Source organism: Harmonia axyridis, chromosome 6 (assembly GCF_914767665.1).
Source record: "Harmonia axyridis chromosome 6, icHarAxyr1.1, whole genome shotgun sequence".
Taxonomy (NCBI): domain Eukaryota; kingdom Metazoa; phylum Arthropoda; class Insecta; order Coleoptera; family Coccinellidae; genus Harmonia; species Harmonia axyridis.
Genome location: NC_059506.1, coordinates 24,563,479 through 24,590,665, shown reverse-complemented (window position 1 = coordinate 24,590,665; position 27,187 = coordinate 24,563,479). Strand labels below are relative to the sequence as shown.

General features: G+C 35.9%; 1 protein-coding gene across 2 annotated transcripts in view; it reads left to right on the top strand.

The window, feature by feature from the left end:
• Nucleotides 1–27,187, top strand: part of LOC123683465 (Ig-like and fibronectin type-III domain-containing protein 2) — a 297,049-nt gene that overhangs the window by 196,663 nt on the left and 73,199 nt on the right. The window lies entirely within an intron of this gene.

The window sequence follows — 27,187 nt, the reverse complement described above, 5'->3', positions numbered from 1 at the left end:
TTGGACCTGTGATTCGGTCAGTGGCGCAGCTGGCAAAAGTGCTCTGGAACGAGAAGTCTTCGCTCTGCAATACTTGCGAATGAAACATATTGGGAGTCTGATAAACCTCAAGTCATCTAACAAATAGAAAAAATTTGGATAATGACGCTATGATAATTCGCGGATTTTCAGATCCTCCAAATTTTGAGGGTATATTGACATATAAAGCCCTGCATGTATCTAACTCTATCTATCTACTGAAACTGAGAACCTTACCGCATCAGAATTTCTGAAACCAGTTTCCAAAGGGTCACTCATCTGTTGAAATATCTCGTTCTTATGGATGAAATTGACGAAGTTTTGGTGGAATCATATTGGCATAATAGTGGTGAGTATTTATAATTAACACCAGCGCAGAGCAACAGATTTGACTCTGAAGAAACTCTATAATCAAAAATAATGCTACAGTTCCTAGAATCTATTATAACTTGACAAAGCTGAAGAGTAAGATAAGGTACTACTTTGTTAAAATTTCCACACTCAACTGAGGTTCCGACATCTATGATTAATTCCACAGGACACGAAGATAATTGAATGTTTTCTTGAAAGGTTCTTAACTTAGCTCATTATCTCTGAAATAGTGACAGAGGCATAAAAGAGAAAGCTGCATTTTAGATGAAAAGTTTATACGGATTTTACTTTTGGCTAACCTGACATCATGTAGGATTTAGTCAATAAAGATTACTATTATTATAATAAATGAGGCATTATCATAAATAGTTGTGCTGAAAGCACTACATCGAAATGTTCGATATATCATGAAAAAAAGCGATACTATCGATACTTTCAGCGGAAAGAAATATTTGCATTGTTGAACATTGATGCAATGAGCATTTAGGTATATTGATGTTGTGCAAGTTTCTGCTTCTCAATGGTCATTCCACAAAAACCCGGAGGTACGGCAAGATTTTCTAGGATTGGAATTGATGGAAAGGTCTAATGGTGTCAAATTTCCTGAGAAAAATAAAGAGATAGGTTGAAACTGTTTTGGGCCTGTAATTATCAATGCCGTGGCTATTAAAAGTGCTCTGCAACGAGATCCTCAAATCCGCACCATTTAGCTCGATGAATCGAAATCAGCTCGGATCGAAAAACATGTTGATTTACGCTTGCGAAAGAACAAAGGGCCAGCGTTTTACTCGGATGTCTGTAATTTTCCAATGAGATTCAACTCACTGATGAAGAATTTGAGATCAAAATCGTATGGCTGTGGTGTATATAAATACGTAAAAAGATTGTAGACTTCACTTCAAAATGATTCATTGTAACAAATTTAACCATTGATAGTATTCTCTAGTATGAAACCAATAAGAAGACTGGGTTGAGTACTTTTTAGTTAAGAACTAATAAGATACTGATTGTACAATGAGCAGGGTTGCTTATTCAAAACCTTGTCAGAGATAACAATAATTTAGAGAAACAATTTCACACTTCGTGAGTAAACGATGCGATTATTAAAATTGACAATATTCGAACTCAACAGTGACTCAATAAATGAAATGAGTTTCGTTAATTATATCAAATGCCAAACAGTTCTCTGACAATCTAGCAATTATGAGTGTAAATACTGATATAATGCCGGTGACGGTCATCTGCATTGGAATTTGGGTGGTCTTCAAGAGATATCTGATATAATTATTCCCCCCTTTAAGACAAGACGTCCTCGTCTTGTGGAGCTGTTGGTAAAGAAAGATATATTACCTCTGATGTTGACATTTCTGCAAGATTCTCTATTTTCTTCAGAGTTTTTCTTCTCCATTGAGAAATTAGGGATAATCTTCAAAACGATCCCTGGAGTTGGTGGGGTTTTTCTTCCGAAAATTTGGCAGGCATCTTTTGAATTTTTTTGATCATTTCCAAGAGTGTTTGTAAAATTGGCCATTTGTAGAAGATAAGAGGAGGGGTGAAAGACCATCAGACCTCACAAAGACTCAAAGATCCAAGGTACATCTCCTCGCTGTTTACCAGTCAGGCAATATCGTCCCATTGAACTTCACCTTTTGGGGGCTTCATCCATCACTTGTTCCGACAACCAAGAGCCTAGGTTTTGTAGCCTTGTCTGGGAAACAGCCTCATATTAGCATAGCAGGGTTTTTTCTATTCCATAATGAAAATAAAGAAAAAATTAAGTGTTGGGCTGTTTCAGTGGCTTCTTGGCAGTAGTGGAATTCAGTTTAGGTGTTTGTTTTATATTTCTTCCTTTGTTCAAATTGTTATGTCGAGACTTTGCTGTCAATTCTATGCAAAAAACTTGTGGTTCGTAGTTAACGAGACTTAATCCAAAAAAATAAACGTATAATTACATAACCTAACTTAAAAGTAGGCAAACTTCAATTACATCAGTTAAAATGTTCATCGGAATGTTTCACAACTTTGTTAATTTCGTTGAAAGGTGTGTTTAACGGAATATCCGGCCTCTCGTAAAGAAAATTCGAGAGCTTTGTGCAACGCCGCGCCATTCGGGATATACCAAAACCCTTTGTCGCGGATAAACTCAACGTAAACTAACAAAGTCTATGCATAATGAAATTTCGCCGGCGGCGCTTTCTTTTGATGTTTCTTATTGAAATTATGGTTACTGTGATTGAGGAGCGTATCAAAGTCGCTGATACAATGCGTTTAATGGAATTCAATTTTCCCAGGTATTTTCGCAGTCGGAAAGTTTCCACTATGAAGATCGAGATATAGGCGATTTCGTAACAGTTGCCAACTTTACGATTTCGAATTGTTTTCATTCTGACGAAGGTTTTTTCCTGAATTTTACGTCTTTTGGAACAGAATCCGAATTATTAAAACATCAAATATTAACCACAAAAAGCTCTTGAATAATTTTGATTTATAATATCTTAGACCTGTGAAACTTTTCGTGGAAAATTGAAAAAAAAATTTGTTAATTTCAACATAGTTGCATTCGAGGGCGATACAGCGATCATAGCGATCTTCCAACTTTTCGATTCCATTCTTGTAGTACGATTTGTCTTTCGCTTCAAAATAGGCATCAGTTTCGACGATTACGTCTTCATTGGCGCTAAATTTCTTTTTAGCGAGCATTCTTTTGAGGTCTGAGAACAGGAAAAAGTCGCCGGCGGCCAGATCTGGCGAATACGGTGGATGCAGAAGCAATTCATGCAATTTTGCCATTCTTTTCATTGATTTGTGACACGACGCATCGTCTTGATGAAACAGCACCTTTTTTCTTTAAATGGATCCGTTTTTCAACGATTTCATCCTTTAAACGATCCAATAACGCTATATAATATTCGCTGTTGATGGTCTGGTTGTTTTGGAGGTATCAATGAATATAATACCTTGCGCATCCAAGAATACTGATTACATAACCTTGCCAGCTGACTGTCGTGTTTTTCCTCGCTTTCGATTCGGTTCATCGTGTGCAGTCCACTCAGCTGAATGTCGGTTGGATTCCGAAGTAAAATGATGGAGCTATGTTGCATCCATTGTCTAATATCGACCTCAAAATTTAGGTTTATTATTGCATTTAAACAGCTTCAACCACTACTCAGAATCATTAACACGTTGTTGTTTTTGATCGATTTTGAGCTCGTATGGCACCCAATCTGCAGCCAGCTTTCTCATGTACAAATATTCGTGAATTTTATGCTAAATCAACTTCACTTCACAGTCATTCAAAATTATTTTGTGAACTTTTTTGATTTTTTCGTCGGTGACAGCCTCTTTTGAGCGTCCACTGCGTTCGCCGTCTTCGGTGCTCATTTCACCACCTTTAAACTTAGCACACCAATCAATGATGGTTGATTTTCTTGGTGCAGACCCCGGAAACTCATCATCAATCCAAGATTTTGCTTCATCTGTATTTATTCCCTTCGAAAATCAATATTTTAGCAGCACACGAAATTCTTTTTTTTCAAATAACAAAAGTAACTACACTCACAACGCAATATCTCACAAACTAATGGTCGGACTGCTGTCAAATTTTGACACGTATCGTTTGAAGGTTGGTTTTAACTGTAAATTATATGGATTTAATACTAACACCGTCATCTGTGCATCAGACCGGGGACTTTTCAATTGGCCTAATATATTGTTGTTTCTCTATTCACCCCCCCATCGTCTCCTGAGGCTCATTTTTTACTTAACACTCGTTAACCAAAATTATAGAGAGTAATAAAAAAACGATATATTATGTTATTACAATATATGTGATTTTCTAATTTCGAGTCGGGAACGATGAGGTTACAGGATGAGTGATATAATCTCAAACGTCCCTCTGATTTACTCTTCTTTTCTACCACATGCAACAATTTAAAATATGTTTTTAGGTCTTTATTTTCAATTCAAGAATAACTGTTTTCTCAGCTTTTGACAAGACTTTTTGTATGATATTTTATGTGAAGATTCCTGAAAGAATAAATGTTTGTACGGAAAGTTATATCTACACATATTTATTCTTCAATAAAAAAAAATCATATAATTCTTTTTCTTTTTCTATTCCGAGAAAAATAATAAACAAGGACTCTCCGTAATGACAAACTCTATAAAATGAATAATAGTGAAACCTTAATGTGAATCGATGTTCTCTAGCATAAAATTAATGGTACTAATATTTGAACTTATCACTGAAACGGCATAGACGTCGCTCAAATTTCTGTCAATATTCCAAAAATGAGCAATGATTCCGATTGAATAATTCAGCAATTTATAAACGTTGTTGAAACGTGTATCTTCACATTATTAAGTGTCATAACCTACTGAACACGAACGACATAAGAAATGTCAAAAAATTATATTCAGTGCTGCTATTATAACCATTTCAAATTGTTATAATTCCTATTAGAAAACCCCTTATATTTCGAACATTTCATGACCCATTTCACTAGTATCTTACATCACCGAGTTCACCTCGTTACGTTCCTATTTGAATCCATCCAAGATTTATCAAATTAGTTGCCACTACGGCATAGTAATGAAATTATATAATGAACTCGATCGATGAGTTTCTTCGAATCAAGTAACCGACGAACCCTTCAGACTTCCCCGATCACGTTTTATGCAACGTTGTAAGCAGTGCTAATATCCTGATATAATAAGGCTTCAGAGATATCTAGAGAAGCCATACCTGCACCATTATCCAATCCAATATAACCTTTTCGCGGATAACAAACTCCAATACTCGACATAATTAAGATACAGGCTGAGCCTTTCGGGTCTTATTAACGATAAGACGTTTCAATTAGGAGGAGCTTAATTGGGAGTTTCTGCAATCTTTCCCTGAATTCAGTATTTTTCTTGCGTGCGAAATATCCTGCAGAGGGTATTAAGGGGATTGGTCTGGCTGGGAAATTTATGTCATTTTGAATACTTAATTGGGGTTGATATTGATTCGGCTTTTATCTGAATGCTTAAGACTCTTCTGCTGTATTTATTCTTCTCACTTTTTCGTGGTTCTATTCCAGAAGATGCTCAACGAATTGAACTTTTCGATTTAGACACGCAACAAATATCTGAATTGAATAAGGTTTAAGATTATCTTGAATAATATCAGTTCGCCAAAGTTTGACATCTTCAAGAATAATAATAATTTGCAAAATAAATTTCTACTCATTAGTAATACGTGGAAGCTTGTAGGTATTATTTCATGTTTACCAAATTAATTTTCTCTTTGAAATTGAATTGAAATTGCAGAATTAAAAAAATATTATAATCATACAAAAACCAAATTACGAAAATTAGAGAAGAATTAACATATTCAACAAAAATCAACAAACAGAATAAGGAATAAGTTACTAACATCCTTAGAACAAGAATTCAGGTCTAATAGATGAACGCTGGACGCAATATTCATAGTTTGTTAGTTGGTAGAAGAGTCGATAAGGTTTTGTTGACTTTACCAAAGCATTTGACAGGATTCGACTAAGCGACGTAACTAGGTGTTTTGAGAGAAGAACATAGTCTGTAAGTATCAAAGAATGATCAAAGAACTTCATACCGAGACCAGAACTTGAATTGAATCTAGGGAAGGACTCTTTGAAGAGGTTCAAATCAATCCTAGTATTCGACAGGGAGATGCAACATCATAATGGACTAAATTATTGAAGATGTCAACAGAGTCAACGCTAGATACAGAATGGGTCACCGCTTCCTAAAGGTATTGTTTCATGCATACAATTGTGTTGCATAACAGAAAATGAAAATGACTTACAACGTCTACAATATAAGATGAAAACTTCTGCATATGCATCAGAAACTAGAGCCCAGACATCAACCACAAAAAGAATAATGAGAACCACAGAGATGAGAATATCGCGAACCATCAAGGAAGTCACACTGAGGGACCAAATAAGGAGTAATGACATAGAGAAGAATTGGGCGTACAGGATGTAGTGAGATGAGTCAGGAAACGAAAAAGATTCTGGAGGGATCACGTAGAAAGAATACCAGAAGATAGATGGACAAAGTAGGCTTAAACGCATCCTGAATACATGCAGACCACCAGAAAGGCGATACGAGAGCTGGAGTTCATTATCTCAGGAAGATCCCAGAAGGGAGCCAAATGTACAAGTTTGAACAGGACATGGACCTATTGAAAGATAAAGAAGAACAGAAATCGAAATATAGTCCTGTATACAGAACCAAATACTCAATATTTGGAGTCCTTGTATAGTTTCAAAACATATGCCTCACGTTACTTCAGAAGTGGTATATGATTGTGATATTCTTCGCTTAAAATAATGTTTTTGATAATCTTTGCTGTGAAAATAATCAAGGATCTGACATGGTACCTTAGTTTCAATGATACTAACTGTAAGGGTGGATTGACAAATACAGGTATTTTGTACAATTTAATCGAGGATTTAACAAACTTGGAAACACAAATATAAACAAAATGGAGGTTAGGTTTGCTGCTTAAGGTGTGACGTCGTTATCTATTCGTGTCTGACAGAACTGACATCTCCACCTTAGCGGCCATATTACTTTTCTAGCTGCGCATGCGCACTAGACGGATCATATTAGTTGTCAGCAGGTTGTTTTATAGAAGTGGACTGGCGCCAAATATATATTTGGCCAGCAGTTCTTACTTCAACACCCCCTCCCAAACTGAGGAACTGACAACTAGTCAACAGATAAGACATATACAGATAAGTTCCAACCAACTGATTTCAATAGTTAAAATAGAATATATACAGTACAATAAATACAAATAATAGTTAATATTTCATTTGAGTTTATATAAATCAAGCCTTAAAACTAAATCAACAGGATTGTCAGTGGAACTGTAGAGGCTGTTACTGTAGGCAATCGAATAGGGTTCCTTATAGCGAACCAACTTTCCTTAATATTTTGTATGGTATCAATACATTGTTTCCAGGGACCGGAGACCCTTCCAACAAGTGATATTATACCATCAGATCAACATATACATATAACAGATACATATTAAGTTCCTTCATATAGAACTAACTTGATTAATTCATCACACACATACGTGTCCGAATTTTTTGCTTTCGCATCTATCATTACCAGGGACCGGAGACCCTTCAAATCAAGACACTGGTGTTTATGAAAGTATGTAACCAGGGACCGGAGACCCTTCTACATGACTTTGAATAAACACTTAACATATAAACATATTTATTAGAGTATATTTCCAGGAACCGAAGAACCTTTCAATAAAAACTCCGACATATACACAACAGATTTTTAGTATTGTCTAAGCATGTTTCCAGGAACCGAAGAACCTTTCCACACAAACAAATACTCAACAGATTTTTAGTATTGTCTAAGCATGTTTCCAGGAACCGAAGAACCTTTCCACACAGACACATATTCAACAGATTTTTAGTATTGTCTAAGCATGTTTCCAGGAACCGAAGAACCTTTCCACACAGACACATATTCAACAGATTTTTAGTATTGTCATAGCATGTTTCCAGGAACCGAAGAACCTTTCCACACAAACAAATACTCAACAGATTTTTAGTATTGTCAAAGCATGTTTCCAGGAACCGAAGAACCCTTCCACACAGACAAATACTCAACAGATTTTAGTATTATCCGAGTATGTTAAACAATACATGGATAAACAACAGATAACTGAAAAAAAAGAGAACATATTGGGTTATTTGTATACAAATCAACTGAAAAATCAAGCCTCATAGAATACAAGGTGATTACGAAATTCACTTAGCTTTGCTGCACTTAAAGGTTTTGTAAGAATGTCAGCAATCTGATCATTGGTATTAATCTTCACAATATTAATTTTCTTGTCACTTACATGTTGACGAATTAATAAATATTTACGTGCAATATATTTTAAACGACTTTTACTTGTACCTGCAAGACAGTTTTGTCTTGCTGCTTCATTATCTTCATATATATCAACAGGAAATGAACTGATACCCACAGTTTCTGCCAATAACTGTGCTAGAAATAGAACTTCATTAGTAGCATGAGTAAGTGCAATAAATTCTGCTTCTGCTGAACTTTGTGCTAATGTTGATTGAAGTTTTGAGCTCCATACAACCGGATTACCGAATGCAAAAATCACAAAGCCGGTTGTAGATTTGTGACTCTTCTTATCACCTGCAAAATCTGCATCACAATAGCATGACAACGTTGGGGAACCTGCTGTATATTTTAGACCCAACTGACTGGTACCTTTCAAATATCTGAAAACCCTTTTTACTAATGTCCAATGATACTGTTGTGGATTGGCTTGGAATCGAGATAAATAACCTACAGCAAAAGATATATCGGGTCTTGTAAATAAACTTAAATACAACAGAGAGCCTATGGCTTTCTTGTACGGAAAATCTGCTTCATTAGTAACTTCGGGAACTTTATGATCTCCTTGAGGAACCAATGGAGTATCAACAGAATTTGAGTTTTCCATTCGAAATTCTTTAAGCATTTCCTTCACAAATTGAGTTTGATGAAGGAACAACTGATTTTCTGATCTACTGATTTCCAAACCAAGAAACTTAGTAGGATAGCCAAATTGTTTGATATTAAAACGTGATTTGAACATATTGACATTTTCTTGAATAAGCTTTTCACTGGTACCTGTAATTAATAGATCATCAACATATACTAGAATCAAAATAATCTCACTATCTTCCTCTTTCTTATACAAACATGGTTCACGTAAATTTGGTTCAAAACCTGAATTCTTTAGAAAATTATCGAGTGTCATAAACCAACATTTTGGTGCTATCGATATTCCATAAAGAGCTTTTCGTAACTTAAGAATTACCTTAGTTTTATCCAGATTGATTCCTTCAGGTACACTTACATATTTTGGTCTATCAATTTCACCATAAAGAAATGCTGTTTTGATGTCCAACTGTTCAATATGCCATTTTCTAGAAACTGATAATGCAAATAATAATTTAACTACTGATAGAGTTGGTGTAGGAGATGCAGTTTCCTCAGAAGTATACTTTTCAGTATCTTTGCATCCTACAACAACTAAACGAGCCTTATATACACCATTGTCTTTAACTGTAAATACCCATTTTAACGGAATACTTTTCATACCTTGTTTTCTTTCAACAATTTCCCAAACATTGTGTTGGTTAATTGCTTCAAGTTCTGACTGAATGGCAGTCATCCACTTACCACTTTCTGAACTGGTGATTGCTTCTAGATACGTTTGAGGTATTTTACTTGTCTGATATATCTTTTAATCATATACAAAACCAAATGGATTCAAAATTGTGGCATTAACTGAAACTTTTATGTCATGTCCACTGGTTTCTTCATTATCAAAATCTTGTAACTCGGGAATTTCTTCATATTCTATCTCATTATTTATCTGAGAATTAACTGAAAAATTTTCTAACATATTCATTACACTTGTTTGATCAACTGAATTATCTGAGTTCCTTTGTACTAGACTTCCAGAACCAGATTCTTGTTCAACTTGTATGTTTGTAACAGGTTCGTTTGCATTAGAAACAACAGATTTGCCATCAATAGGCATAACAGGTATGTCCTTACTGGACTCAGGTGGTTCAGATGAAATTATAAGTTCATCACTAGGGACTGATAACTTTGATTCACATGACTTGTAGGTAAGATTTTCATTAATTAAAACATTACAAGATGTAATTGTCTTATGTGTTTTAGGGTCATACAACAGATAACCAGTATCGGTATACCCTACTAAATACATTGTACTAGATCTTGTGTTCAACTTTCTACCTTTTGGAACATTTTCATTTTTAACTTCTGCTTGTGAACCAAAAATTCTTATATTTTGCAGATCGGCTTGTTTTTCATAAAGTTTTTCATATGGAGTGAGAAAATCTACAGATGAATGAGGCGTACGGTTGTATAGATAGCAAGCGGTCAAAAAAGCAAAACCCCAAAAAGTAACTGGGAAGCCTGATTCAAATAACAAGGCTCTAGCTCTTTCTTGGAGTGTTCTGTTAAACCTTTCAGCTGTTCCATTATGTTCATGCTGATAAGGTTCTGCTAACTGAATTTGTATACCAAACTGATCGAGAACTTGTTGACTTGTTTCACTGATAAACTCTGTTCCATTATCACACCGTAACTTACTGAATTGACCAGGACCAGGAAATAATGACTGAAGACTATTAAGAGCAGATTTCAAAAACTTAGAAGTTTCAGACTTTTGTTTCAACAGGAAAATTTGTGCATATCTAGAATAATCATCAAGAACGATTAAAACATACTTTTTCTTAGTGTATTGTGTTGGCGGATTAATAACTAACAGATCAGCATGAAGAATTTGACAAGCTCTAGTAGCTCTATCTCTTTCTTTCGCGCATGTTTTTCTGGTCATTTTCGCTTTTGAACAAACTGAACAACTACCTGTACTTAAATTATATGTGAGTTCTTTAACTCCTTGAACAACTTTAGGTAGTTTTCCTAAATAAGATGAAGATATATGACCCATTCTACGGTGCCACATACTACCTTCTTGAGCCAACCTTTTTAACTGATCACGAGTGAATCTTTTACGTAGCTTACGCGTTTCTCTTTTTGTATTATTAACGGTATTGGTTTTGATAACTGAGAGTTTCATTTTACTACAGGAATTTTCTTTCAAATTAAACATTTTATTTGTACTTTTATTTTCTTTATAATTGACATTATTAACATTAACATTATTCGTTCCACTTGAATTTATCCTTGCTGATACTCTATACACGCCTTCCGAAACGAAAACTAGTGATATTTTTCTTCTTAATTTTCTAGACAAAATAAAACCATTATTAGCATTTAGTACAAGACTTGTCCCAAACTGAACGTTAAATGCACGGACACTGAGAACATTATCCCTTATTACCGGGACATACTGAACATTAGCTAGATGTACAATGTGCGAACTTTTTCCAAACTGTACAAGTAATGGAAGAGTTCCCTGACCCATTGACACTATGTTCCCAGTTTCCGATGCCAAAACAACAGGTATAGGCTTATCATAAGCCTCATAATCCAACAGAATATTTTGTACATTCACCACATGGTGGGATGCACCAGAATCAACTAGAAATGTTGCAAACGTACAGAACTTATTTAGATCAAACAGTGACTTACGAGATTTGTATTCCTTCAGTTTCCTACAGTCCTTCTTTTCATGACCTTTCTTATGACAGTAATAACAGAATCTCTCTGTGTTGGTACATGCAGCTGACCGATGGAATAATAAACCACACTTTTTACAGCTGGCTTCTCGTTTTTCAGCTGGTGTCATATTCCTAATTTTTTTTAGTTGCTCGATAGAATAGGGACTACTGTCTCCTTTCTCCTGTTTAAAATACGAAGGACTTTTGAAAGAATTTGTTTCTTTCTTCGTATGGGGCTCCCTATATGACCTATCATGTCGACTCTCTAAACAGAAATCACATATATTATTATCACTCTTTCCACATTTAATGCAGAGAACTGAAACAGAATTGAGATTATTCGTGAACATATTAGATTCTCCAATGGGATAATCAAAACATAAGGAACATGCAGTATAAACTTCATTGATCTCGGTCTCGAGATTCCTATCTGTGTCATTAAAACATTCAGAACAAATATCATTCAAACTACTACTTGTATACATACTGTTGTCAACCTCTCTGAAATACTGGCAGTTTGCTACCTCTAGAAATGCATTTTTCACAAACTCATAGGTTCTGGTTGCCTCGGGTAAAGTGGTCATCGTTGTAAAGAATGCCAGGAATCCATTAGCATTCTTAACCTTGTGAAGGAAATACGCCACCACTATTTTTGGGTCCAATGGAACACCTAGTTCCTTGAATTCTTGTATACCTTTCTCGAACTGGGAGACGAAATTGACCGGATTCATCCTTGGGTAGAACACCGTCTTGCCGAAGTTGTCCAGTAGTTCAACCATCTTCTGGACGTCATTTTTTCCAAACATTTGTGTCAGCTTTTGGAAAGCTTCGGCTGCTGACTGCTCATTCTCTATTACAGTTTTGGGAGCATGCTGCAACGATGCTTCCAAATATTGTAGCACTTGAGCATTGTACATGTGCTTTTCTTCTTTAGTCATTGTGCAGTCTGGTCCACCCATGTCGTATTTCAGGAATTGGGAGCGTCCTAGAGCAAGCATGTCACGCTCGACTCTTTGTTTCCATGACCTATAGTTGGAGTGGCCCTTTAACTTGTCACTATTTTCGTAATGCGGTATCACAAACGCCGGCATGGTCACCTTCTCTGCTATTTCGGATCCGCTACACGTGGACGTGTTCGAATTGTTTAGATTTCCAAGCTTTTCTGCAAGTAGTCGCACAAAACTTTGGTTGGTCAGCATCTCGAAAATGTTTTCTGGAACTTCCATGGCTGGCACGTGGGATTGATCCATTTGAATCATTTCTTCTTGATAACTCATTTTATTACTTAACACTTAACTTCTTCTTAATTGTGGATTGCTTTTAACGTCACAAGCTCTGCTACCATGTAAGGGTGGATTGACAAATACAGGTATTTTGTACAATTTAATCGAGGATTTAACAAACTTGGAAACACAAATATAAACAAAATGGAGGTTAGGTTTGCTGCTTAAGGTGTGACGTCGTTATCTATTCGTGTCTGACAGAACTGACATCTCCACCTTAGCGGCCATATTACTTTTCTAGCTGCGCATGCGCACTAGACGGATCATATTAGTTGTCAGCAGGTTGTTTTATAGAAGTGGACTGGCGCCAAATATATATTTGGCCAGCAGTTCTTACTTCAACACTAACCATCTGGGAAGAGTTGATGTCTCAAGGACGATGGAGAACAAACCAGAAGGTTAGAATTTGATTGATCGAAAATGTAATCGATATGATTGTGAACTGAGGTGTCAAAATTCAGAGGGGGCAAAAGTTGAATAGTATACAGACGGCAAATCTGTAAATCCGCTAATGACTTTTAAACCAGAAGATCTACCTCGTTGATGGATCTACAAGCTCAAAGGATCAGGTCAGATACCGATCTATCTAACCTGCAGATGAATTCTAGACATATAGCTACATGCATACGAAATAGTAATACAATTTATATCGAAGAAATTAAAACACTATCCCTCCGAGATATTATCCTGGATGAAAATATTTGTTCCCGAGGGTACGTTGTAGGAGTTATATCGAAAATAACAGAGTTAAGGCCATACTTCGTGTTAATTGGAACTCGCGTTCATTTCATCCACCTTCTGTTCTATTCGATGAGTTCCCTACTGAACTCAACCTATTCCGAGAAAATATTGTATCGAATTTCCTTCACCAGACCCACGGGAGTTTCTTCCAATGGCTCTTGTTGGGGATGCCCGTAATCATAAAGAAATTGGAAAATGTAATTGAGATTCAAGTTCCGAAAAGATAGAAATCAACTTGATTCTGGAAGGAGAATCAGAATTCACTTCGTATCATATTTTCATTCGGGATCTGAGAGTTGATTATAAGGGTTCATATTACATTTATCACTCGTAAGTTATCTTCAATAAACATATACTGTCACAGCTAAAGAAAAGGATGATGGAGTAAAATATTTCTTAACCTAGGAATAATTGAGCTACAAGAAACTAATTCTGTTCTATTGAACTTTGTTTCTGAACTTTCGCAACATGGGGTCGAACATTGTCATGTTGTAAAATCACTTTATCATGTCTCTAGTAGTATTGCGGCCGTTTATCTTTCAATTCTTGAATCAAACGAATTATTTGCGTTCGATAACGATCGCCTGTGCTTGTTTCAGTCGGTTTCAACAACTCTTAATACACTACGCCGAGCTGGTTCCACCTTGAAACCGTGAATATGCGGATTGATCGTCGACGTGGAAGCATGACTGGGATATCCCCATAACTTTCTGAACTTGAGATTATCTTAATGAACCCATTTTCGTCTCATGTTGCAATGGGATGCCGAAATCCCTTCCGTTTTTAACTTGCAAGCAGCTGTTCACAAGCAAACAAACGCCGTTCATCCCGAACGGCACCCAATTTCCTTGTTAATGATCCTGCCAATTCCTGTTGCGAGACACGAGTCTTGATCAAGTAATGCCTCCACTTCTGCATCTTCGAAAACCTTTTCTCTTCCACCGCCATACTGTTCCTCAACGTCAAAATCACCGTTCTTGAAGCTCGACACGTTCTTTCACTAATAGCGGCCTCGCCATAGTTATTTGAGAGCATTCGATGAGCCTTAGCCACGTATTTCTTCATAATGAAGCAGAAAATTAAAACCTTCCACAAATATTTAGAATTTGTCTCGTAAGATGACATGTTTAATCGAGAATAACTTTATGATGCAAATACAAATCGAAAGATATTTTGATGGCGTTATACCTATGCTTATTGAATGACATCTACGATCTATTTATTTCGATTACCACTGACCACTACGGCCATCCATTTCGAAACAGTGGAAGCTTAATTGTACAGGGTGTGCAAATTTCGATGTTTTAGCACTACAACTTTCAAACCAGATGAGATAGACAAAATCTGATACCCCATTCTCGGTCTCTTTTTCTGAGAAACTAACAAGGGTAGTATTCATTTTTGGCCACCTTCTTTTGTTTTCGAGTTATAAGTGAAAATTGGAAAAATGGCGATATCGAAAAACATTTATATCTCCGCTAATACTGATGATAGAGCTCTGACAATAAAACATTCTACAGGCACTTTTTTACGTAGAATCCAGTGTCGTGCTCGTATTTTCAAAAGGGTTTCTAATTACGAAGCTATGACCCAAAGTTATGTTTTTTCAAATGGAAACACTAGATTTTTCATCATTTTCTGAAAGCTTAATTTTTCCTGATTTCAAAAATATTAAGCTTTCAGAAAATGATACAATAATCTAGTGTTCTCATTTGAAAGAACATAACTTTGGGTCATAGCTTCGTAATTAAAAACCCTTTTGAAAATACGAGTACGCCACTGGATTCTACGTGAAAAAGTGCCTGTAGAATGTTTTAATGTCAGAGCTCTATCATCAGTATTAGAGGAGATATAAATGTTTTTCGATATCGCTATTTTTCCAATTTTCGCTTATAACTCGAAAACAAAAGAAGGTGGCCAAAAATGAATACTTCGCTTGTTAGTTTCTCAGAAAAAGAGACCGAGAATGGAGTATTAGATTTTGTCTATCTCATTTGGTTTAAAAGTTGTAGTGCTAAAACATCGAAATTTGCCCACCCTGTACACCTAATAGTATACAGATTCTAAACCTCAAAATATGAACATTCTGCTCGACCTGGATTATGATTTTCTCAAAAATTTTTCATGTTTTTATGTTTGCAAATTGTCAATTCAACAATGACGAATTTGTGGTGTTTATCCCTTCACCTGTATACGAGATCTCAATATGAAGATAGTTGCACAGAAACTCGTAGTTCATCTGACCTTCAAATTTCTCCTTAAACGATCTACACCATTAGGTACCCAATTTGCTCCATCCAGCTCCTACTCTATCGATAGCCACAAATCCAACGAAAAACAAATTTAATTGAAAAGGAAATTTATGTCCCATAGCTCCACCCTGTAATCTGAAAATCATTCGCAAGGCCATTAATTTCGTACTGAGTGACATATAAATTATTACATTCGATTTGCTAGCCCCATTCACGTTAAACTGCAAACTGTATGAACATTCCATTCTGGATACGTAGAAATCCATCCTATAGGGTTATTTCGCAAGGCATGTCGCGATTGACCAATTTCAGAGCTTGGATTGGATTGGATCTGATACCAGCGGATGACTGAAATTCTGTTTCCAAGTTTCCAAGAAATTAATCATTTTGTAATTTCGTTGAATTGAATTTTTCTCCGTATTCAACAAATTTTTGTTGGGTTTACACTCGGGTTTACAGTCCTGTCCACTGATCGTAGTGTTCAAATGTAATCCTAGGCAACTATTTAAAGCAGTTTTCGAGTTTTACGACTGAGGAAACATTCCTGAGGATTGGCTGTTTTCAACAGTGGGTAACCAGGTTATTAATTTTTGTTATTTCTGAAGTTATTTCTGAAGTGTACATTTTAGAGCTCAAAATCTTATATTGAATTTCGCAATAATTGATAATGTTTTTATATTTGCAAATTGGCAATTTCACGTTTCTTGACAAGAGGATTTCCAATTGGACTCGAAGCAAAGTAATTTTCAAGGTTGAACGAACCATGACTCAGAAACAGTTCTTCAAATAAAAATTATTTGAGCTTTCATCAACAAAGCTTGTGAAAAGATCCATGAATTTTAATTTCATGAAGATTTCATTCTCTTCATATGTAACAATAACACAAAAAAAATTTAAAATTGTTGGTTAATATCCAAAATTTATTTCAATACATTTTCGTAAAGCTTTCGTAAAAATCTCACATTATCAAATAACCCTCGTCAATTTTTTCTGAGCCAGGCAAAATTTGTTATACATCAAAAAAAATTTAATTAAAAATGATAGGTACAGGAAGAACTGTCCTCCAAAGAACTATTCTAAGGAACATCAGAAAATACCACGCAGAAGATAGAACTCCTGAAGCTAATCTACCATGGCCTGTTGGAGCTTCAGCGAAAACAACTTTGGCCTTCATCTTATTTTTTGCTCCACTTTTCTGGGCTCCATTCTTAATCACAAGGCATCAAATAGCTAAAAATTAAAAGGCGTATCTATATCATTTCATATGTAGTTAATAATAAAGTAAAACTCAATTATTTTAAACCGCATAAGCGAATTTAGCCGTGGTTTAATTTAAAGTTTTTTTTCTATTTAGGTTTGTTTCATCATTAATGCATCTTCGAATTCTAATTCATTTATGAATTAAGCTGTGGTTTAATGTATTTCATCGACTGGAAAATACAAAAACGACAAGATTTTCTTGAGGATCGATTTAATGGCAAGAAAATATTAATCTCCTCAAAAACCGAAAGAATTTGATATTTTTATTGCTTCTATGCTTAAAAGTTAAGCTTTAAATGAGAATGTGTTGGAAATACCATTGAGTTCTCTTTCATGTTCCTCAGCAGGTTAATCCAGTGATTGTATTCTGAATTTTACACTTGAGAGGACACACACAGAAACTTGACATAGTACATCTTTTATCTTTATTGAAATTGCTTACAATAATAGTGTTTCGGTGACTAGCGCATTCGCCAATTCGTTTCAACTTCAATCAATGAATCTTAATTTATAGTTTGTGATTTAAAAATGCAACTCCAAGAAGGCTTTTGAATATAACTTCTTGAATTAGCAGAACATTGAAACTAGTAAAAGGTTACAAAGTATCAAAGTTTCAGAAAAATTAAACAAAAGATAAAGGTATAAACGGAGTACATAATATGCATATTAATAGTGCCTATATTACATAAATTCGTAATAAAAAAATCAAAATTCATTATTTAATGTCTCATCATATCTCTGACGATTCACGGTCGTTCCTGCATCATGAAATGAAAATACTCACTGTTTCAACTGATGTGCACCTCAGCTTTAATACCATTAACAGAAGTTAATCCAAGTTCAATGTTCCACATGATGTGGGTAAACCTGATTCATTTGATTTGAACACCAGCCTTCATTAGTCGGGTAATACCTTTCCTCTCCAAATTGTACTGAAATTGGATACCTAATTCAATTTTCCCAATGGAGTAGACATAACATCCTCAGTCAATTAGTATTATTGCTTGCATCTGTAAAGAATACTATCAGAATTAGTGTAATGATTGAAAGGGCAAACATCTATTTGTTCATTTGATCAGTGAAATGAACAGATTCATTATATTATTATCGATATGAGAACTAGATCAATTCTACATTATTTGATTTGTATCATTATAAATTGAATTTTGATTCACATTTTATATCATATGAAAATATGTAATGTATGATTGAAATATATGATTTTTATCCCTCCGATATATTCCATCACACTGAGTGTTAAACAAGCTCTATAATAATCTTAGATAGACAATAGCTCATTCTGATTATTTTTTCTATGAACATAGGTCCCATTTTTGTTCTTTTAAGAGTTACAGAAATTTGAAGGAATCTATTTTCATATTTGAATTAGTAAGAGGGTTGATAGAGCCACTAGCGTTTTTATTGAAAATTCACCGCTTTTTTTCATTTGCTTCTACATTTTTCGCCAAGGGACTGTAGTTGCACTCTAATTCTTTTTTATCAGCCACATATTGTCCACTCCTAGACATAGGCCTCTTTCAAATAACTTCATGCTGTCCTATCCTGTACCCTGCTTGCTTCTTCATTTTATCAAGCCAACTCTTCTGTGGTCTACCTGCGATCCGCTTTGACATTCTTGGTCACCAATGTGTCATCTTATTCGTCCAATTCGTTTGATGTTCTCGCGTCACATGTTCTACGCATCGCCATTTTAGGTCAGCGATCTGTTCTATCACATCTACCACCCTAGTCTATAGTCGGATATCCTTGTTCCTCTTCCTGCCCTGAGACTCATCCCAAGCATCGCACGTTCTATAGCTCTTTGCATGACTCTCATTTGGTCATTGCCATCGTCTCCAATCCATAGGTAGAGAGTATACAGGTGTCGGAAACTCTTCGTTTGAGATTGATTGGTATGCTGTTATCTCTGAATATATAATTTAAATTTCCGAACCCTGTCCAGGCTTCAAGTATACATATTTTTCCATGTTTTCTAGTTTGGTATCATCTATGTGTATCGTTCCTTCCGTGTTACTCATTAATTTTGTATTAGCGATTTTCATTTTCAAGCCGATCTTTTTTGAAGCATTGTTCAAATGTTTTATCATGTTTTATCTTGTATGGTACTACTCTAGAGGACTTCGTCATCAGCAAATCGGAGAGGGCTCAGATAGGATCCGTAGATATCTAGGCCTTTTGTATTCCATTGCAGCTTTTCGAAAACGTTCGCTAGTGCCAACTCACTCTCAAATTAAGCTGGCTGCAGCTGGATGAACATAACATAAACATATACTCGAAGATTTGGGAGGGAGCCCTCTATTTTACAGACCGAGATACTGGCTGTTTACGTATGCGCTCAGGAGTGTCCTAAAATGAGCCTCAATGTCTACATCACCGCGGACAGCCAGACCACGCTGAAATCGCCGTTATCTTACTGCCAGGAGTCTATACTGATCTGGAAGTGCCTTAACACCATGAAACAACTGGTCAGAGGCAATGAAGTGGCTCTACTTTGGGTACCAGGGCACTGTGGTATTGAAGGAGACGGAAAAGCCGATAAACTTCCAAAAGGTGCATCAAGGTTAACACCTGCTGGACCTGAGCCTTTCTATGGGCTAGGCAAATATCAATATAAGGCAGCGGTCCAGCAATGGGAGTTGCTACCTATACCAGAAAGCTCTTGAAGCTGTTACGAGCTGAGCTTCGGGTGATGGTGGGACTACTGACGGGGCACTGTCGGTACGAAAATTTTTAAACCGTATGGGAAAGTCAGCAAATAAGATTTGCAGGCTCTGGATCAGAAGCAGATACAGCTGAACACATGGTATGCGAGTGTCCAGAGCTGACTGGCCTAAGAACCTTTCATATGGGGAAGCCGGTTCTGGATACCCGTAAGGTATCCAGACCAAAGGCCGTTAAGGAGGTTGTCAGTTTTTTCAACACCATTGACGACCTCATTGGGTTTCCATGAATGAGTAGGGTAGAAAACAAAAGATCCACATGGTCATAGTTCCCGGAAGATTTTCCGAGTCACAACGACCCTAGTTCTAATGATGGTAATAGTAATATTCTCGAAGTTGAACCCAAGTTTAGCCGGCTAATCTTGAGTTTATATTCACACCTACCTTCAGAAGTAACATATTCACATGGATACACAAAAGACAAACAAAAAGAAGAACAACTAAACTTTCAACAAAAGTATAAGACTCTCTCAACAAAGCTCAAAAAAGTTGAAGAGTGAAATTTCCATATATCCTCAGACCATAAAACTTTCACATGTCGAAGGCGCGGAGGTGTGGATGCGTTCGGTATGAGTATAAATCAATGCTATAAATATTGCATGATAGTCGCAGATTTGATGGAACGAACGTTTTCCACATGGGATTTCCAGCCCTGGCAACAGTTTGTAACATAATAACTTAGTTACGAATTGGATGTCATTAGTCTCCGAATTCGAGCAATGGAAAGGTTGATTTATTACATTTGTGTATTCCATGTAACCTGCTTGGAATTGATTTGGACTGGGCTCACTTTCAGCAAATTGTGAAACAATTGAACGTTTGTTCTGTCCGGTCCATGTTGGTTTCAATCATGAATGAATAATAGTGGAGAATCCACGGTACTGGTAGAACGTAGAGATAGAATAAATATTTATTCTATGTAGAAGGGTCGAAATATTAACTTGATGACTCATCATTCAATATGGTCGAAGCTTGGTACTTCAAACATGAGGTGCGCAAATTCAGTATAATAAAAAAAATTGCATTATAATGAGAGATTCATCCTATTATAATTCAATGGTAACAATAATAATAATAATAATAATAAACAAACTTTATTTCAAATAAAGAAGATACAATGTTACAATGTCACATTATCCACCTGAATTGAAATTGTGTCACTGGGTTCAACGCCCATTAATTATATTTGTTTCCATTTTTGATATCATAATTCAAAAATTCTTCTATTGTGTATGGTTCAATTTGCAGCAATAGTTTGTAGATTTGCCTTTTGAATAACTTAAGGTCTGATGAATCTTTTATGAAGTTTGCTATCTTATTATAATACTTTATATATCTATACTCAGGACCTCTCTCTGTGAGTGTGAGTCGATGTTTTGGAAATTTTAATTCTACTGTTCTTGTGTTATATGTGGTGGGGGTTTTGGTTTCAAAGTTGTTCTTATTCTTGAAGAGGAATATCAAACACTCCTGGATGTGTATGGCAGTTGCCGTAACGTAAGGATTATTCATATTCAACAATAGATTTTATTCAAGTGAACCATGTGAACTTTCAGTTTATTCCGGGAACTAGGTATAGGTATTCTTCAAAAACAAATAAAAGGAGCTGACGCTAAAGTATCTGGGGTAAGCACCAGATGCTTTTTTAACATGAGGCGCTTGTTCTGGAGGATTGATGAACAAAATAGTTGAAATCGAACGAGATGTAACTTCTGAAGAATATAACCGAGCAAACATTCAAATAAAGCTACTATCAAAGCTCGGAACTTTCATGGTATCGATTCAAAGTTAATTTTAAATTGAAACATCAACAAAATAGGTAAGAATTTAAAGGCCTGGGTTACCAGTCAGAAACTGGTATTCGACACAAAAAGAGTTCGCTACGTTTACTTATTTTTGTGGGAGTCAGGTGATATAAGATTGTTATGTATATACCTAGAGAGCTATATACATAACAATCATATATCACCTGAAGATTCAGCTTCAACTCCCGATATAGTGAAGGACTACCTTGGAAGTGATAATTAACCTTGTCGTGAACAATTTGAAATATGAAGGATCCATTTTTTATTATCTTCCGTTTATGACACACCCGCAATAAATGAACGAAAAATAAAAGAAAAACAGAGGATATAATGGAAAATATCCGTTTGAAATGACTATATTGTTAGTTTTCCAGATCATTCATTTTCCACGACCCCAAAACAAATATTTTCGACTGAATTCTTCTGTCAGTCTCACTATAAATCATTGTTATTGATATTATATTTGGTCTTTTGTTGCCGTCTCTTCGTAGTCGAAAGAATTTCGGTTATTTATCTGTATGTCGAAAACATTCGATTTGAAAACTCGACGTGATAAGATCGAAGTTATACTTCGATTTTTGTATGCATATTATGATATATTTCTATAACTTGAATTCTTTATTGGTCGTTTTCATGCGCCGTTTTGTTCGATAACTTGTTGCCATTTTGAAGGTAATATCTTTATCACATAGTAGAGAAAAGTAATCGACTTTAGGATTGAGACAACAAAAATTATTGGAATAAATAGTCAGGTAGAAATAAGAAGACTCTTTTCAATTCAGCTAGCGAAGCTCGAATGAATTGAAAATTTCCCAATAATTTTTTTTGTATCATTATGGCTTTCTCATAGAAGCCCTCGTCGCTATTGGCCAAAAAATGAAAAAGTCAATTTCCGAAAGCCTCTGTTGAAGCGAATTTTTCACCAGCAAAATTGTTCGCCAGGGACAAAAACAGGTCCAAGCTATAAGATGGATGCATTCCCAACCAAGCTACCGGAGCTTTTAGCGAGTCACTATCGATGTGTGTAATCTGGCGTTGTCCTAGAACGGAATCCCTCTCCTAATGATCAAAGATTTCCGCTTCTGGGCGATTGCTTTCTTCAGACGGTCCAATTATTGACAGTATAGTTCAAAGTTAACAGTTGTTTTGTAGAGGAGCAACTCATAGTAGATAATTCCCTTCCAATCACACCAAACACAAAGTAAAACCTTTCTGGCCTTCAATTCTAGCTTGGCCACTGTTTCCGCCAGCTCACTGCATTTCGACCACGACCGTTTCCACTTGACGTTGTCGTAAGTGATCCACTACTTTCACCAGTCACCAACCACTTCAAAAATGGGTCGATTCTGTTGCGATTCAGCAGTGATTCACAGATGTGAATTCAGTCCATGAGGTTTTTTGCGTGAACTTATGTGGTACCCATACAATGAGCTTCTTATTCAGACCAGTCTTCTCCAAATAGCTTAATGGTTGTTTGTGCAATTTTTAGTTCTTGTGCAATCAAAACAATGCTTACATGAGGGTCGGACTGTGGAATGTCCATGATTTCATCGACATTTCCAACAATTGGCTTCTCCTTTGACGTCGAAATTACCGAAACGGAATCAACAAAACCAGATGACTGGCTGTTAAAGTATCAAAATCACAAACACCATTACATATTCAGTCGCCTAGCTTGCATTTTCGCCTTTATCGAAGAAAAACTGTGAAATAAAGCGTATGTTCTCTTTGCTGGTGTCCATTTTTGACGCGAACTCAAACTGAACTGAGTCAACTTATCACAAAACTTTCACAGAAGTTTTTGTAGGAGGAAATCTCATCTTTCTAACGCCATATAGTGGAACTCGATCATACTCTTACAACGAAAGATACATATAAATAAAGCCATCTATTGCAAAACTGATGGATTTTTCTTCACTTCACCTAATATCAACCGCATGGATGAGAATAGTCTGGTTAGAATAACGAGAGACATATCCATCAAATGTTGGATTGATAACCTCAGTATTGAATTGAAGGAACAAAGAAAAACAAGCAATTTGATTAAGCATAAGGAAAAACAGAATTAGGATACTATGGATAAACTGAACGATATAGAAAGATCAAACTTCGCTTGACTACATAATGTACCTATTTGCATCAACTCCGTGATATGTATGATTACCTTGCAACGATTTTGCACGCTTCATTCCATGTTACGCTACTGGAATTTTTGAGGACGCGGTAATTTGTCAATTAATCCTATCATATCGTGTACTATCGGTCGGAACGCAGATGCGCGTTTCTGGAGAGAATCTTCTGAAAGATTTTCAATGATTATTGAGACTTCAGCAAGAATACGTACCTAAGATTTAGATTTCAGTCATTAATAATTTAATTTGAGACTCGGAATCTTATTTATCGGCGAAAATTGTGTCGGGATTCTCGCACCTCCCGTGGGATTAGAACGAAGAAACCTCCCGTGGGATTAGAACAAAGAAAACCTTTCTTGGGATTGATAGATATCAAGAACTACTTCCTTGAGATACAGAATTTGGAATAGTACGTATGTTAGACCACTTTAGTTCCTGAATCTGAGAGAATACCTGCGAAATACCTGGCATTATCACATCAACTTCGTTGAATGGGGATTGGAGTACTATAGCTTCCTGATAAGAATTGGTGTTCAGAAGGCTGAAGATAATTTACAGAAGAGTTTCCATCCTAGTAGTAAGTTACTCATTTAAAATCGTTTTAAGTTAAGTTTCTATTTTATTATTTGTTTGGAGTGAAAAGGATCGATCATTGTATATTTTAATTTTATTAAATTTGTAAAAACCTGGGTAGGAGTTTGGTTGCCAAATAAGCCAAACCACCCCTAGAAATTAGTCCTTAGAGTCTCATGGGCAATTGTAACGTTACAACCTACTTACATAAAAGAAGATAAAACAGAGAGAACTCGTCCTGATAGTCACAAGGAAGAAAAATGTTCCACTCCAGTCAAATAAATGACAAGGACAACTATTCGATCTGGCAACCATCACAAGTTTATAGGATTCTATCAAAACGAAATGCTTTCCCACGAAAAACTAGAGTTTACTTGAAACATTACGAATAGACGATACGCCCTATTTTTGAGCGTATAACGAAGCAAAATCTCGCCGATGCCAAAGGCGAAATTGTTCAAATATGGCAGTATCAAGCACATATCCCGTAGGAATATTCATCACGAGCCGCATTTATGTTGCCAGCACTGCGGCAGCTTAACACGTGAACTATCCATCTTATTCAAGATGCAATATATGCCAGCTATTTTGCGACCGAAATACAGCATTCGTTTCATACGTGACATTCGCCTTGAATTTAGGTGTGGGAAACGACGGATTTGTTCGTGAATATTACAAAATACAAACATCTCATAACATGACGAGAGCTCGGGGCATGCTAATACTAGATTCCTATTTCCCCGTTCCCTATTTAGAGTAGTAAAATCGAAATTGTGTAGAGTTTTCTGTTTATTTTCAATGTTTCAGGATGCACAGCTCTAGTAATGAGAGGGTAGCTCTATGGTTATTGCTTCTAAGAACGTTTCTTTGTACATCAAAGTTATGTTCAATTCCAAGAAAAGTAACTGAAAAAACAATTTTGTCTGATTATGTGGCTAATCCGTTCATTCTATCACATCTTCTAGAACAAAATCGCGCGAGCATATCGCGCTTCCGCTTCAATATAAATGCGACTGAGGCTCATTCAATGCTCTCATATACCTATAGCTAGGCAGCTTTTAGTGAAAGAACATGCCGAGAGTGGTTTCAACGCTTCAAATCGGTGATTTTGACGTCGAATACCAGCATAGCGGTGGAAAAAAGAAGGTTTGCAAAGATACAGAATTGGAGGCAATACTTGATCAAGACTCGTGTCAAACGCAACAAGAATTGGCAGGATAAATGAGAGTGACAAATGATTCATGCACCGCATTCAGCAGAAAATTATGGGGATATCCCGGCCATGCTTCCACATCAACGGCCAAACCGAATATTCACGGTTTCAAGGTCATGCTCAGTATTTGGTGGGACAAGCTCGGCCTAGTGTATTATGAGTTGTTGAAACTGATTGAAACAATCTCAAGCGATCGTTATCGAACACAATTAATGCGTTTGAGCCGAGCATTGAAAGACAAATGGCCGCAATACAACAAGAAACATAAGTGATTTTACAGCATGACAATGCTCGACCCCATATCGCGAAAGTGGACATTCCTCCCCCACCCGCTGTATTCTCTAGACGTTGCTTTCTAGGACTTTCACTTGTTTCGATTGATAGCACGCGGCCTGCTGACCAGCACTTCCGGTTTTATGAAGAAGAAAAAAATGACTAGTTTTTTCAACGCGGGATTCGTACGATGCACGAAAGATGGGGGAAAGTAGTGGCCAGCGGTGGACAATACTTTAAATCATGAATATATAACCAGTTTTTCACCATAAAACCGCGAATTTCGGAGAGAACGTCGGTAGCAAAGTTGTACGCCTATAATAATAATAATAATAATATCCTTTATTTGATCAAATATCAACAGATGTAGATCACGTCAATACATATCAATACATATGAAGACTATAATGAAACAAAATCCCTTTCACTTAAAAAATCCTTAACACTATAATAACATTTACCAAGCAAAAACATTTTTGATCTTTTTCTTTGAATTGCAATAGGCATGCATTTAAAATTTTGAGGAAATTTATTCCATACTGTCATTATAAAATATACAGCATTCCTTTGTATATAACTAAAATTTGTTTTTTCTCTACTGAGATAATTTTTTTCTCTGGTATTGTATTCATGACTTAACAGTAATTCTTTAAAATCATTGAAGTTGTTGCTTACATACATAACACATTCATAAATAAACAGACTGTACAATGTCAATAAGTTATTACCAATAAATATATTTCTACAGCTCTCATTGTATTTCATTTTGAAGATAGTTCTCAAGCATCCCTTCTGCATTATGAATATTCTCTCAGCCTCAACAGAATTACCCCAGAAAATTATTCCGTACCTGTTTGTATTAAAAAAAAAAAAATACAAAAAAATTTATGCTTCGAGGTCAAATTTTTCGTCACTGAACCTCGCAGCATCTTCTAATTCTGTCGACCACTATGTGACAGATATAAGGAATGAAGGAGCCAAGAAAAATTTCGATAACAAAATATATCAATTGAAAACAAATTTCAGTTCAATAATAACACGTCACACAATAAGTCCCAGGCCTGGCGCATAGATGCCACCATCAGTGCCATACCACTTTTTCATCGTTAGTGTCAAGCTTCGAAAGACACGTATCAAAATTTTGGATCGAAATATTTAAGTTTAAAGGTCATGTCATTTGTTGATATTCGTAAAATTGATAAAAATGATTTTTTTTTAGATATTGATGAAACGCTGTTTTCCGATGGAAAAAAGTACTTTGCAAGCAAACCAATGGCTTAACTCTTACTCGAGTTTTATTCG